Genomic DNA, 15,442 nt, shown 5'->3' on the forward strand with positions numbered 1-15,442 from the left:
GCTCATCCGCTAAGCGAAGCAAGCGCGCTAAGCCAAAATCCACTTATGCGCGCTAAGCGATCCAGATCTGCGCTAAGCACACGAGCACAAACAAGGCCACCTATTTAAGCTTGAAATCAGATTTGAAAAGGTAGTTTGGCACTTTTCTTGAGAAGCTCTACATGCACGAAGGTTCTAGAGAGAGAAAGGTCCAAGTTCCAGAGAGTTCTGAGAGATTTTGCTGTGTGAAGATTTGCAGAGACGCGAGTTCGAAGCGGAAGCTGTTTTGAGAGCTTGAGATGAGTTTGTGAGTGATTGTGAGATCCTAGAGGTGAAGGAGACATCCTCACCACTTGTGTTTTTGTAGTCTTTCATCTTGTTCTTCTCTTTGTTGTAAAGGAGGTTTCCTGACTATGGAAAACTAAATCCTCTGTTGGATCTTCCCTGTAGGTACCTGATGTAAATATATTTCTATCTATGTAATGATTTTTTGTGTGTTCTCTGTGCTATCTGCTTTCCATTCCAGTGTGCTTTTACCTTGATCACATAGATGCATGCTTTGTTAGGGTCATTCAACAGTGGAAACTGGTCTGATTCTAAAGTCCTTGATAGTAAGGGACTAAGTTGTTGTGCTATCACGAGGAATCGGGGTACAAGGACTTAGTTTTGTATGTGTGTCTTAATGGGGTCTTGGTTGAGTTTAGTCTTACAAGAGAAATCTGCGGACGAGGCTTGATCAGGACTAGGCTAGGCTATCATGAGGAATCGGGGTCTAGTAGTCCAAGAGACAACATAGGAACGCATGAGCATTGTTAAATAGAGAACATCCTTTTTAGCATCAGGAACCTATGAGGAAGACCAACGCATTCTCTACTTGTTTTTACACAGTATTTCTCTTGCGTGATTTTATTTCTTTTTGCCTAGATAGTTTAAATACTTGTTCAAAACCACAATCATATTTTCATACCAGACGCCTATTTATCGAAATAGCTTGTCAGATAACACAAGTTCCCTGAGAGTTCGCTACTCAGTTCTTACCGTTTTATACTACTTGTGCGATCCGGTACACTTTTCGGTTGCGAACAAGTTTTTGGCGCCGTTGCCGGGGAACTTCTTTTTATTTGGGAAGTTAGCTCGTTTTTAGATGTCTATTCTTTATTTGTTATTCTTTGATTGTTTCTATGAATATTTGTTCTTTAAGTTATATTTATCTTCTCTAATTGTACTGGATAACCACTGCTCTGTTAGTACTGTTTATGCATAGATCTCCTACAGGCACTTTAGTTCCTTTGGACTTAGAAATAGAAGCTACACTAAGAAGGAACAAGGTTGAGAGGAGAAGGAAACTGTTGCAAGATAGAATAGTTGCGTCCATTCTTGAGGAGGAGACTCATTTTTCTGATTCATTATCACCTGATTCACCATCATCAAGGGAATCCGCTAATCAATATTCTGAAGCTGTTACCATGGCAGATGAGCATGATCAGAGGACTACCCTTGAGGACTATTCAAGTGGCTCTGTACCATAACTTTTCACTAGCATTGCACGTCCTAAAGTGCAAGCGCAGACCATCACCTACCCACATTCTTTGATCCATCTGATACAAGGGAATTTATTTCAAGGATTACCCAATGAAGATCCCTATGCACACTTGGCAACATTTATAGAGATTTGCAATACTGTTAAGATTGCTGGTGTACCAGATGAAGCTATCAGACTCAGCCTTTTCTCATTTTCACTGGCAGGAGAGGCCAAGAGGTGGCTCCACTCATTCAAAGGCAACAGTCTTAAAACCTGGGAAGAAGTGGTGGAAAAATTCCTAAAGAAGTACTTTCCAGAATCTAAGACTGTTGAAGGGAAGGTAGCAATATCTTCATTTCATCAGTTCCCTGATGAATCCTTGAGTGAGGCATTGGAGAGATTCAGAGACTTACTGAGAAGAACTCTCACCCATGGATTCTTTGAGCCAATCCAACTGAATATGTTCATAGATGGGCTGAGACCACAAACCAAGCAATTACTAGATGCTTCTACTGGGGGAAAAATAAAGCTAAAAACCCTAAAAGAAGCAACTGAGCTCATAGAGAACATGTCAGCCAGTGATCATGCCATCCTGAGGGATAGAACCCATCAACCCACAAAGAAGAGCTTGTTGGAACTAACATCACACGACGCCTTGTTGGCACAAAACAAGTTGCTATCTAAGCAACTTGAGATCCTAACGAAAACACTTGGTAAGCTGCCAACTAAATTGTCGATTAGACAACCTACACATTCTTCTGTTTTGCAGGTCACAGGTTGTACCATTTGAGGTGAAGCTCATGAGACATGCCAATGCATTCCCACTGACAATAACACTCAAGAAATTCATTTCATGGGGAATCAGTAGAGGCAAGGGTACACTCAAGGAGGGTTTTTAGGCTTCCAACAAGGTCCTTATAATCAGCAAGGACAGTAGAGGACACACCCTGGCAACCAGTTCAATAAAGACCAAGGTGGATCCTCAAACAGGCCAATTCAACAAGGGCCTAACATCTTTCAGAGGACAACTAAGTTGGAAGAGACCTTGACTCAGTTTATGCAGGTAACGATGTTGAATCATAAGAGTACTGAGTCAGCACTAAAGAACCTTGAAGTACAGATGGGACAACTGGCCAAGCAGATAGCTGACAAGTCATCAAACAGCTTTGGGGCAAATACAGAAAATAATCCTTAGGAGGAATGCAAGGCTGTGATGACCAGGAGTAAAAGGTTTGTGGAAGTTGAGGATGAAGAAAATGTGGTAGACAAGGAACAACTGAGTGAAAAAATAGGTGCTGAGGTTAAGAAAAATGATGTGAAGGGTAAAGAGAATCAGGAAAAAGGGAAGAAAATAATGGTCCAGAATAAAGAGATGGAGGACCAAGAAAAAAGAAAAAGAAAGAGAAAGAGAAATAGAAAATGAGAAAAATGAAAATGAAAAAAATATGGTTGCAGAGAAGAGTAGAAGTGGAAAGGCTATGGAAGAAAGTGTGGAAGTACCATATCCCGTGGTGCCTTCCAAGAAAGAAAAAGATCGTCATTTGGCAAGGTTTTTGGATATTTTTAGGAAACTGGAAATAACCATGCCCTTTGGCGAAGCTCTGTAGCAGATGTCACTCTACTCTAAATTTTTGAAAGATATGTTGACAAGGAAGCACATGTACATTCATCAAGAAAACATCATAGTGGAAGGAAATTGTAGTGCTGTAATCCAAAAGATCCTTCCACCTAAGCACAAAGATCCTGGGAGTGTAACCATTCCTTGTTCAATAGGAGAAGTCAATATGGGAAAGGCTCTGATTAATCTGGGATCCAGCATTAATTTGATGCCACTCTCCATGTGCAAAAGACTGGGAGAGTTGGAGATTATGCCCACTCGAATGACTTTGCAATTAGTTGACCGCTCCATTACCAGGCCCTATGAAGTGATTGAAGACGTGTTGGTCAGGGTAAAGCATTTTATCTTCCCAACAGACTTTGTGGTCATGGATATCTCTGAAGATATTGACATCCCTGTAATCTTGGGAAGGTCGTTCATGTTGACTGCAAGCTGCATATTTGGCATGGGGAAGAGAAAGCTGAAGTTAGGTTTTGAAGACCAGAAAATTAATTTCGACTTGTTTGTGGAAGACAAGCCTGCTCCAGAACACAATGTTTGCTTGTAGGTAATGGGAGAAGGTCAAGAGGTTCTGAAGGTGAGAACCAAAACATGAGATTGCCTAAAGAGGTAAAAGCGTCAAGCTAATGACGTTAAAGAAGCGCTTCCTGGGAGGCAACCCAGTTTTAATCTTTGTTGTGTTTGTTTTTCATGCATTTGATCATTAGGAGCTTGCTTAGTAATCTTTACATGGAGCATATCAACCTCTCTTTGAATGTGAAATTAAGCGTTTTAATTTCTTGGGAAAGGACTAAGTCATAACTTTAGAAAAAAAAATCTTTTTGAAAATTATTCCTTTCGCTAAGTGCCTGCTTCTCGCTAAGCGCATAATCACTCATGCACTAAGCCACGAGTTCAAGCGCTTAGCGCACCACCTTGGCACCTGAGGTTGATTATTTCCGCTAAGCTAGCCAAGGTTTGGCTAAACCAAAATCAATTCAAGTTGAATTCCCCTAAGCGACAGACTGATTGCTGAGCGATGGCTTCACCTTGGCTAAGCGAGACCCAATGTCGCCAAGCGCGATTCATTGCGGTCAGAATTGAGGGCCATGGGGCTGAGCGCATAATCTGCTAGCTAAGCGGATATTCTTGCGGTTTAAACTAGATTCACTGCAGCTTAGCGCCACTCATGGTCACTGAGCTTAATCGCTTGCGGCAATATATGCGCTAAGCGATGCTATTGACCGCTCAGCGCCAGCTTCTCTGTACCTAAATTGCATAATTTTAGCTAAGCGGACTAAAGCTTGCCTTAGCAGGAATTGCAGGTTTTCTAATCTACATATCTCGCTAAGCGGCAACATTCTCACGCTAAGCCAAATTCTGAAAAAAAAATTGAATTTTGAATTTGGTTAAGCGTGGGACCGCTGAGTGGGAAGAAAAATTGAGAAACCAAACGTCTTGTCTTTTCGCTCAGCGAACCGCTCCGCTAAGCGAAAAGAACAAAACGTTCTTAGTAGGTGTAATGTCAGTTACACCCACTCTTTGAAAATTTGCGCCCCTTCTGCTCCCTTTCTCTCTCAAACTGCTCCCTATGTGTTTTTGCTTCTTCTACTCTACATCTACTTGTTTTCATCAAGCATCTGCAACACAAGTAAGTTCTTTGATCTCTATCTTTGTTATTTTATCAAACCTTAGGTTAGACAACTCTAGAGTAGGTTTAAACTTTTAGGGTTTTGTTGTTTTAGGAATGGTTTAAAGTTGAAACCTTTAGGTTCCTTTTTTGCCTAAAAACTGTACTCAGGGCTGTTGTCATACCCTAATTTCGTCCGGGGATTATTACTTGATGATATGCAACCTTTGGTCGGCCGCTTTGGGATACTTGGCATCCTTTGTTTCACAATATGTGAAGTCCCGAGACATGCCGGAAATCAAAAGGAAGCAGGCTTATGCGATCCGTGAAATTCTGTAATATGGCGGAAACCAAAAGGAGGTGTTTTTGCGCAATCCGTGAGTTTCCGTAACTTCTTCGAAAGCTAAAAAAGAGTAAATAAGTGATTCGTGAGGATTCGTAACCTTACGGAAAGAAAATAGGTGTCGTTACGAAATTCGTAAAGTTTCGTAACGTTACGGAAAAAGAATTACCAAAAAAAGTAGAAGGGGGTGCATTTAGTAAAAAGGGGGTACAAATAGCAATCAGGCCCACTTGGGCCTTCCAGTTTCTTCCTCCAGAAGGAGGTTGCTTCTGGAGGAAGCAACCTTGCTTGCCTGGGCGAGCTGGGTGGCAAGCTCCTCCCCTATTTTGCTATAAATAGGGGAAGGAGTGAAGAGGAAAGGGGTTCAGCCTTCTTGGCACTTCTTATTCTCTTGAAATTGCTGAGGAAAATTGTTTCCGTGAAGGAAATCCAAGCCGAGGCGCTTCCGTAACGTTTCTGTAACGTTTCTGTGAGTAATTATGCGAAGATTTTCAACCGTTCTTCGACATTCATCGTTCGTTCTTCGTTTTCTTCAGTCTTCAACTGGTAAGTACCTCAAACCGAGCTTTTCAATTCATTCTATGTACCCGTGGTGGTCCCCATTTTGTTTCATGTATTTTTATTCTCGTTTTCATTTACTTTCCATACCCCCTTTTGACGTGCTTCAGTCATTTATTTAAGTCATTTCTCGCCTAATCAAAAAATAAAATAAATTTACACCGATCATTTGATTTGTAATATCCGTTAATTTCTGTTAAAATAAAACCCGACCGTTCGGTCGTGCCGTAACCACGTTGGAAATCAAAAAAGAGGTAAAATAATAATATAATAATAAAAAAATACCATTTTAGTAAAATGAAGCGAAAAAAAATCAATCGGACGTTTTCTCTTTAGGATTTTTCATTCTTAATCGAATTGACTAATAACTAAAGTAAAACTAAGGCTAAAATCAACTCGCCTAGTCAAACTCGTCCACAAAAAAGTCACTAAAAAGGGGTTGAAAGTTTATCATTTCAGTTTTTCGTTATCAAGTAAATGGATCATTTTTAAGGTCCAACGCCTTAAAATGATCACCTTTCAAGTAAAAATAATCGCTTGATTCACGCTTAAGAAAGAACTACATAGGTCTGATTTCCTCTTTGATGGAGGGTACGTAGGAGGAAAAGCCCCGCTTTTGTCGACCTCAAAAAATAAAAAGAAATAAAAGGTAAAATAACACAATTTCACAATTCTAAAAATAGGCTGTTGTCCTTTGAGACAAACGTGAGAGGTGCTAATACCTTCCTCAAGCGTAAATACAACTCCCGAACTTAGAATTTTCATTTTGACCGGTTTCCTTCGGTTTTTCTGACGTTTTTCACAAATAAACGTTGGTGGCGACTCCGCGCATCTTTCCTCCTTTGGAAAGTGCACCCGTGAGCCTCGCCTCGCTCACCCACAAAAGGGCATGTTGCGACAGTTGGCGACTCCACTGGGGACCTTTTTGTGAGTTAGGCCTATTCTAAAGGAATTGTGGAATTATGAAACCTTGTGTGTGCATTTATTGAACTGTGTAAAATGTAAATAACTGTTGTCTATTTCGCATTCTTTACACTGCATTCTAAGCACCCACGGGTTTGAGTAAAAAAGGGGCCCTATACCCGGGTTCATGGGAATTTAAGGAGTGGAGGTGAATCTATCATCATGCTAGGTCTCCGACTTGCTTGATAATAGTGAAACCTTGTCTAGAGCAACCGTGTGAGTTATGAATTGTTGGGGAGTAGTTATTAAAGACCCCTAGATATTTTTCTATAGGTTCCCAAATAGGGGCAAAGAGCAAACACGCTCCGTGCCATTCGTTCTCATGCATTTTTTTTGGTGAATAGCACTAGTTTATAGTTTTGCTAGTGATGTTTGTTTTCTTTAGAGTAATACGTAACCTTTTTAATACTACGTTGAGGCGCCATCATGCCCAAAACGTAGCATTAAAATTGGATCTCTGCGGTCTCGTATGTGTGAATTACCCCTTTGTGTTGTTTTCTTTTCGTTTCATGCATACACATTGCATCATTCATGTCGGAGTATTGATCCACCCCTTTTTTAGGTAAATGATGGGGACAAATCAAAACGGCAAAAGGTTTTATCAAGTCAAGGTTAAAAGTCTAGATGTCACCAGCCTCAAGGAATTGGGACGATTGATGGGACCTCTCCAAAGGCAAGCCTTCCGCAAAGTGTACGGGAAGATTCTAGATTTGACAGCAGCGGAGGTATTTACGGAAGCTGTCGTATCCCTCGCCCAATACTATGACCAGCCGTTGAGGTGCTTCATGTTTGGGGACTTCCAAATGGTACCGACTATTGAAGAGTTTGAGGAAATACTAGGATGCCCTCTTGGGGGAAGAAAACCGTATCTGTTCTCCGGCTTTCTTCCCTCCTTGAGCAAGATTGCAGCTGTGGTTGGGGATTCGGCAAAAGAGTTGGATCGCATGAAGCAAACTCGCAACGGCGTAGTAGGCCTGCCACGGAAATACTTGGAAGGCAAGGCAAGGGATATGGTGAGCCAAGAGAAGTGGGGCCCGTTTGCGGATATACTAGCTTTGTTGATTTTTGGGGTTGTCCACTTTCCAAACGTGGACAGTTTGGTGGACTTAGCCGCGATTGATGATTTCCTCGCATATCACCATAGCAAGGAGAGTCCAGTGGTGGCTATCTTGGCAGATTTTTTTGACACCTTTGACCGGAGGTGTGAGAAAAACAGTGCACGGATTGTCTGTTGTTTACCCGCTCTCTGTGTGTGGTTGGTTTCACACCTATTCCAACAAGACACAAGACTCCCGTGTCCGCTTCAAAGTTATCGCTCATGCGCCGAAAAAGGAAGAGTCGATTAGGACCAACATTTGGCTAGGATAGGGGGCAGCACAATCAATTGGTTTCCTCGATGGAAGGAAGACAAGGAGGGAGTCCTTTTCTCATGTGGGGACTACCCTAATGTTCCGTTGTTAGGGACAAGGGGTTGCATTAACTATAATCCTGCACTTGCCATAAGACAGTTAGGGTACCCCATGAGGGGAGCGCCAACAGAGGAGAGTCTCTCGCCTCTCCTTGTGAGGGATCTAGGCGCGCAAAGTCTCAAGGTTATACAAAGAGTCCACAAGGCGTGGAGAAGTCCGTTGAGGAAAGGCAAGGAGCTTAGGGGCATCCATAATGGCGTCATCGGTGGTTATCATGGATGGCTAAGAGTTCACACGCAAGGGTTAGATTGGCTCTCCAAGTTGAAAGTTATCGATGAGGAGAACTTCGAAGCTCCGAAGGAAGATGAAGAAGTCCGAGCTCTAAAATTAGAGCTAGGGAAGGCAAGACTCGTCAAGGAGAAGTTCAAATCAGCCGCTACACACATCCGAAAAGAGTGCACCGAGTTACAAGAGGAAAACGCGGCCACTGCAAGAGCCCTTGAACAAGAAACCAAAAGGGCCCGCAAGGAGGAACATGGCCGAGAGAAATTCCGAGGAGCATTGTGGGGTAGCAACAATGAGCTCAAGCTCCGAAGAGAGGAAAGAGACCGGTCACGGATGCATGGCATGATCTTAAAAGAAGAGTTAGCTGCTTGTGCAAGGTCCAAGAGGAGTTTGGCTCAACACTTGGAAGCCACGAAGCAAAGCATGCTAGCTATCATAGGGCAGTACAAGGAAGAGTTGAACCAGTCTGTGACCCATGAACAAAAGCTAGCGGAGGATTTTGCACAAGTGTACGCCGAAAAAGAAGCAAGAGGGTGGGTGATTGATGCATTGCATCAAGAAGCGACTATGTGGATGGATAGGTTCGCCTTGACCTTGAATGGAAGTCAAGACCTCCCGCGTCTAATAGCCAAAGCAAAAGCCATGGCCGAAGTGTGTACGACCCCCGAGGAGATTCATGGGCTAATCAATTACTGTCAACACATGATAGATTTGATGGCCCATATAATTAGAAACCGTTAGGTTCTCTTGTAACACCTTTGTATAATCTTGGCTAGATGAAAGCTTTGTTCTTTTTATAAAATGAGAAGTTCTGAACTTATCACGTTATCTTAAAAACCTTGGGGTGGATCCAAGTGCTCCGATCATTCATTTGCATATTCATGTTTTGGTGGCATACTCATCGTTGTTTATTTCTTTAGGAATTTCATCATAACTAAGAAAGCACAAAGGCACCCCTATAACACTCGATCCAGAAAAATGGATAATGAAGAGGGCGTGCAGGAACAGATGAAGGCCGATCTATCGGCCTTAAAAGATCAAATGGTTTCCATCTCGGAGGTCATGCTAAAACTCCAGAAAACTATAGAGGATAAAGCCACGGCAACTGCCTCCAGTACAGCTAGGGAAGCGGAGCCGGTGCTACAGCCCGCCTTAAATCTGGGCCGAGACAGAAACACGGCAGTGTTTGGTCGGAGGTATAGTCCGCAAGCTTACCCCTATGGCTTGCCTCCGGACTTCGCTCCCCGTGCCGCCCCGGAAGATTTAAGCCAAACCCCTACCTTCGAGGGGCAACTCCCACCTTATGACGACTATCCCGTGCAAGACGATGAGGAAGGAGATACCCATCTCGGCCCCCTGCTCCGCCTCAAAGATCCATCCCTCCATGAACTACCCCAACCAAACGTAGTCCGCCACGTCCCATCTTCACCCGCACCCGTAATCGAATCCGTTCCCTTCGCAGAGGATAAGGGAAAGATTGATGCGCTTGAGGAGAGGCTGAGAGCGGTAGAGGGCCTCGGCAATTACCCATTCTCGGATCTAGCGGACCTATGTCTCGTGCCCAACATCGTCATCCCTCCCAAGTTCAAAGTACCAGACTTTGATAAGTACAAAGGGACGACATGTCCGAAAGGGCATCTTCGGATGTATTACCGAAAGATGGGGGCGTATTCTGTGGACGAAAAGCTGTTGGTCCATTTCTTTCAAGACAGCTTGGCCGGAGCGGCTGTAGCATGGTATACCAATCTGGAAGCTTCCCAGATCCGATCATGGAAAGACTTGGCGACTGCCTTCATTAGGCAGTACCAATACAATATGGATATGGCTCCCGATCGGAACCAGCTTCAGAGTATGACCAAGCGAGAACATGATTCCATTAAAGAATATGCTCAAAGGTGGAGGGATCTCGCAGCCCAAGTCGTCCCGCCCATGACGGAGAAGGAGATGATCACAATCATGGTAGATACGTTGCCTACGTTCTACTATGAAAAGCTGATAGGCTACATGCCAGCTAACTTTGCGGACCTTGTCTTCGCCGGAGAAAGAATTGAATCAGGACTGAGAAAAGGCAAGTTCGAATATGCCTCCAACACGACCCCCAACAACAACAGAAGAGCCCCAGCGGTGGGCGCGAAGAAAAAGGAAGGAGATGCCCACGCGGTCACCACCGCCCCGACATGGATGAAAGCACCCCAAAATATCCAAAGCTCATACCAGCCTAACCCCCCGAACTTTTCAATCCGAGCCGGGAATTCCTTCCCGACTCAAGTAAAAGGACCACCCGCAGCAGAAAGAGCGCCGGCCCAACGCACAGCTCCAGCCGCTCCCCGGCCAGTCAATAGCATAGCCCCTGGCACGAGCTATAAATATGCACAACACCCACCCCCGAAAGATAACTTCTCTCCTATTCCCATGGCATACTCCGAGTTGTGGCCTTCATTATTGGAGAATCATTTGGTGGTAGCCATACCCGGAAGGGTCTTCCAGCCACCCTACCCCAAGTGGTACGACCCGGGTGCCTAGTGTGCGTACCATAGTGGAGCTCCCGGACACAACATTGACTCTTGCATCCCATTCAAGTATAAGGTGCAGCACCTGATTAGTGTCGGCTGGCTATCGTTTCAAGAGGAAGGCCCAAATGTTAAAACTAATCCGCTAGCTAGTCATGGAGGGGCTAGCGTGAACGCCGTCGAAGAGGATGGGCCATCGCGGGCTAAGAGATTAGGAGAGGTGGCTACTTCTAGACGCTTCATCTACCAATCACTGCAAGCGGCGTGCATGGTCTCCAGTGGTGGAGACGAAAGGGACGAATGTTTGTTTCACCTCGGGGAGTCACACGACATGGAAACCTGTCCTGCGGTGGAAGAATTGCTTCAACGGCTCATGGACTGGGGGCAGCTTGAAGTGTCCAAAGGAGGGAGGGAGGAACCCCAGATTTGCATGCAGTCGGAAGAAAAGAAGGTTCCTCTGACCCCCAAGGCCCTAGTAATATGTTTCACTAGGAAAGAGACCGGCTCCACACCCGTATACCCCCGGACAGCGCCGAAGCCGACGCCTTTTGCATATCAAAGCAATAAGGCCGTTCCGTGGAAGTATACCCCTCTCGCGTTCAGCGAAAGAGTTGCAACCGAAGTTGACTCCCTGTCAGCTAAGGTGACCAACATCATCGGCCTCAGTGGTGTGACCCGCAGTGGCTGGGTGTTCACTTCCCCCCACTCGGCGGAGTTGCCTACAAGGGGAAAGCGCCCATGGTCCAAGAGCCCACAGATGTAGCTACCCCCTCGAAAGAAGTAGATCCTCCGGTAGTAAGAGGGGCTGAAAAGAAAGAGGGTCTTCAAGGAAAAACAGTGACTTTGGAAGAGACCCATGAGTTCCTCCGCCTCATCCAACAAAGCGAATTTAAGGTAGTCGAGCAACTGAATAAAACTCCAGCAAAGATCTCTTTGCTTGAACTGCTCATAAACTCCGAGCCTCATCGTGCGCTATTGATAAAGGTCCTTAACGATGCCCATGTAGCACATGATATCTCAGTGGAGGGATTCGAAGGCATCGTTAATCATATAACCACCAATAATTATATCGCGTTTGCGGAAGAAGAGATTCCCGTTGAGGGGAGAGGACACAACAAGGCTCTACATGTGTCGGTGAGATGTATGGACCATGTTGTCGCAAAGGTACTTATCGACAATGGATCAAGTTTGAATGTGATGCCGAAGACCACTTTGGAAAAGCTTCCTTTTAGTGCGTCACGTTTAAAACCGAGCTCGATGGTGGTACGAGCCTTTGATGGTACTCGGCGGGAAGTGATGGGGGAAATCGACATTCCCATTCAGATAGGCCCCCACACTTGCAATGTGGTGTTTCAAGTAATGGACATAAATCCCGCCTATAGCTGTCTCTTGGGGAGACCTTGGATTCATGCGCTAGGAGTGGTCCCTTCGACACTTCACCAAAAATTGAAGTTCGCGTGGGCGGACTTTTAGTAATAGTGTCGGGTGAAGAGGATATGCTGGTGAGCTGCCCCTCCTCCGCACCATACGTAGAAGCGGTGGAAGAATCATTTGAAACGGCTTTCCAATCCTTCGAGGTGGTGAGCTGCGCCTCTGTGGAACCAAGTCCGTTGCTACCTTCTCTCTCCAACGCAGCCATAATGGTGGCACGTGTTATGCTCAGGAACGGATTTGAGCCCGGAATGGGTCTAGGCAAGGACGGCCTCGGAAATGCCGACGTAGTCGATGTTAAGGGAAATCCGTACAAGTATGGATTGGGGTACGAACCCGGGATGCCGGGGAGGAGGAATGTGCCGTCAAGATTTTGGGCAGACAAAGTATGGCCCGGCCGTCTTAGCCAATCTTTCACCAGTGCCGGAATGGTGTCCAAGGAAGAAGTGGCCACAGTAGGAGAGGAGTTCCCTCAAGACCCGCCAAATTTCGTGCAACTGTGCCATCCCGATTCCCAAGTGGGGAACTGGCGCGTGATAAGTCAGTCAGAGGTCTATACCGCCGATTCAATGTAATTAGAGGCTATAGACTTCCATTCTCTTTTGTTTTGTGAAACCTACCTTATTAAATAAACAAAGAGATCTTGTTTCATCTGTTCTTGCAGTTCCACCTTTTCTCATATCATTTTGCATGTTTTTGTTTATTTTGTCTTGTTTGGTATAGATATGAGGGTCGATTCTTTGAGGATCCTAACAACGAGGGTTTGACGATCGATTTCGACCGAGATGTAAGCCAAATGATGAACGAAGAAGAGGAAGAGGACGTCCTTTCACCAGAGTTGGAGAGGTTGATCGCTCAGGAAGAACGTGAAATGAAGCCTCACCAAGAAGAAACCGAACTGGTGAACTTAGGGACCGGAGAGGAAAAGAAAAAGGTAAAAGTGGGAACCAATATGACCGCACCTATCCGCCAAGGCTTGATAACCCTTCTTGAAGAATATCAAGACATCTTTGCGTGGTCATACCAAGACATGCCCGGTCTGGACTCCGACATTGTGCAACATAAGTTACCATTGAATCCTGGGTCTTCCCCGGTTAAACAAAAGCTACGAAGGATGAGACCCGATATGTCTTTGAAGATCAAAGAAGAAGTAAGAAAGCAATTCGATGCGGGTTTCTTAGCTGTGGCGCGGTACCCGGAGTGGGTGGCCAACATTGTCCTGGTCCCGAAAAAGGACGGCAAGGTTCGAATGTGTGTAGACTATCGGGACTTAAACCGAGCCAGTCCTAAAGACAATTTTCCTCTGCCACACATTGATGTATTGGTAGATAATACAGTTAAGTTCGCCCTTTTCTCATTTATGGATGGTTTCTCAGGGTATAATCAAATAAAAATGGCACCCGAAGATGTAGAGAAGACCACTTTCGTCACCCTGTGGGGAACATTCTGCTATAAAGTGATGGCCTTCGGGCTCAAAAATGCTGGGACAACCTATCAGCGGGCCATGGTGGCATTGTTCCATGACATGATGCATAAGGAAATAGAGGTCTACATAGATGACATGGTTGCCAAATCTTGGACTGAGGACGAACACCTCGTCAATCTACGTAAGCTGTTCGGAAGGTTGCGGAAATACCAACTGAAGCTAAACCCAACCAAGTGTACCTTTGGGGTAAAGTCGGGGAAGTTGCTGGGATTTATCGTAAGTCAGAAAGGGATAGAGATAGATCCCGAGAAAGTGAAGGCCATCATTGAAATGCCAAAACCACGCACGGAGAAGCAGGTTCGGGGGTTCTTGGGCAGGTTGAATTATATCGCGAGATTTATCTCGCAACTCACCCCTACCTGTGAGCCCATTTTCAAGCTATTACGTAAGAACCAGGCGGTCCTGTGGAACAGTGACTGCCAAGAGGCCTTCGAGAAGATCAAACAAAGTCTCGCAAATCCCCCGGTGCTCATGCCACCTGTAACAGGAAGACCTCTTTTCCTGTACATGACCGTGTTGGACGAGTCTATGGGGTGCGTGTTGGGTCAGCACGATGATTCTGGGAAAAAGGAGCAAGCCATCTACTATCTAAGCAAGAAGTTTACCGCATGTGAGATGAATTACTCAATGCTGGAAAGGACGTGTTGTGCTCTGGTATGGGCATCACATCGGCTTAGGCAGTACATGCTCAGCCATACCACATGGCTTATTTCCAAAATGGATCCCGTGAAATACATCTTTGAGAAACCGGCCCTCACGGGACGAATCGCTAGGTGGCAGGTACTATTATCTGAATTCGATATCGTTTACGTCACCCAAAAGGCGGTAAAGGGAAGCACCTTGGCAGATTATTTGGCCTAGCAACCCCTCCAGGATTATCGACCGATGCACCTTGAGTTCCCAGATGAAGATATCATGGCCCTATTCGAAGATAAGCGGACGCACGAGGACATAGACAAATGGATTGTTTGCTTCGATGGGGGCATCTAATGCTTTGGGCCATGGAGTAGGGGCAGTCCTTGTATCCCCGGATGATCAGTGTATTCCTTTCATGGCTAGGCTAGGTTTTGATTGTACCAACAATATGGCCGAGTACGAAGCATGCGCCCTCGGGGTTCAGGCGGCCATTGATTTTGATGTAAAACTACTCAAAGTGTATGGAGACTCAGCTTTGGTGATACGCCAGTTGAAAGGAGAATGGGAAACTAGGGATCCGAAGTTGATACTCTATCAAACTCACATCTTGAGGTTAGCCAAGTACTTTGACGACATTTCTTTCCACCACATACCTTGAGAAGAGAATCAAATGGCTGATGCATTAGCCACCCTGGCATCCATGTTTCAACTTGCCCCACACGGGGATCTGCCGTACATCGAATTCAGATCTCAGGGCAGGCCGACATATTGTTATGCAATAGAGGAAGAGCGGGATAGGAAACTGTGGTATTTTGACATCAAACAATATGTCGAGAACAAAGAATACCCACCAGGGATTTCTGACAATGACAAAAGGACGTTGAGGAGATTGGCTACTGGTTTCTTTGTAAGTGGTACCATCCTGTACAAACGGAACTACGACATGACCCTCCTACAATGCATAGATGCCAAAGAGGCGAACTTCATGATTGAGGAGATCCACGAGGGTTCATTTGGGACACTTGCCAATGGGCATGCCATGGCCAGGAAGATCCTTAGGGCCGGTTATTACTGGCTCACCATGGAGAGCGAT

This window comes from Glycine max, chromosome 9 (assembly GCF_000004515.6).
Source record: "Glycine max cultivar Williams 82 chromosome 9, Glycine_max_v4.0, whole genome shotgun sequence".
Taxonomy (NCBI): Eukaryota; Viridiplantae; Streptophyta; class Magnoliopsida; order Fabales; family Fabaceae; genus Glycine; species Glycine max.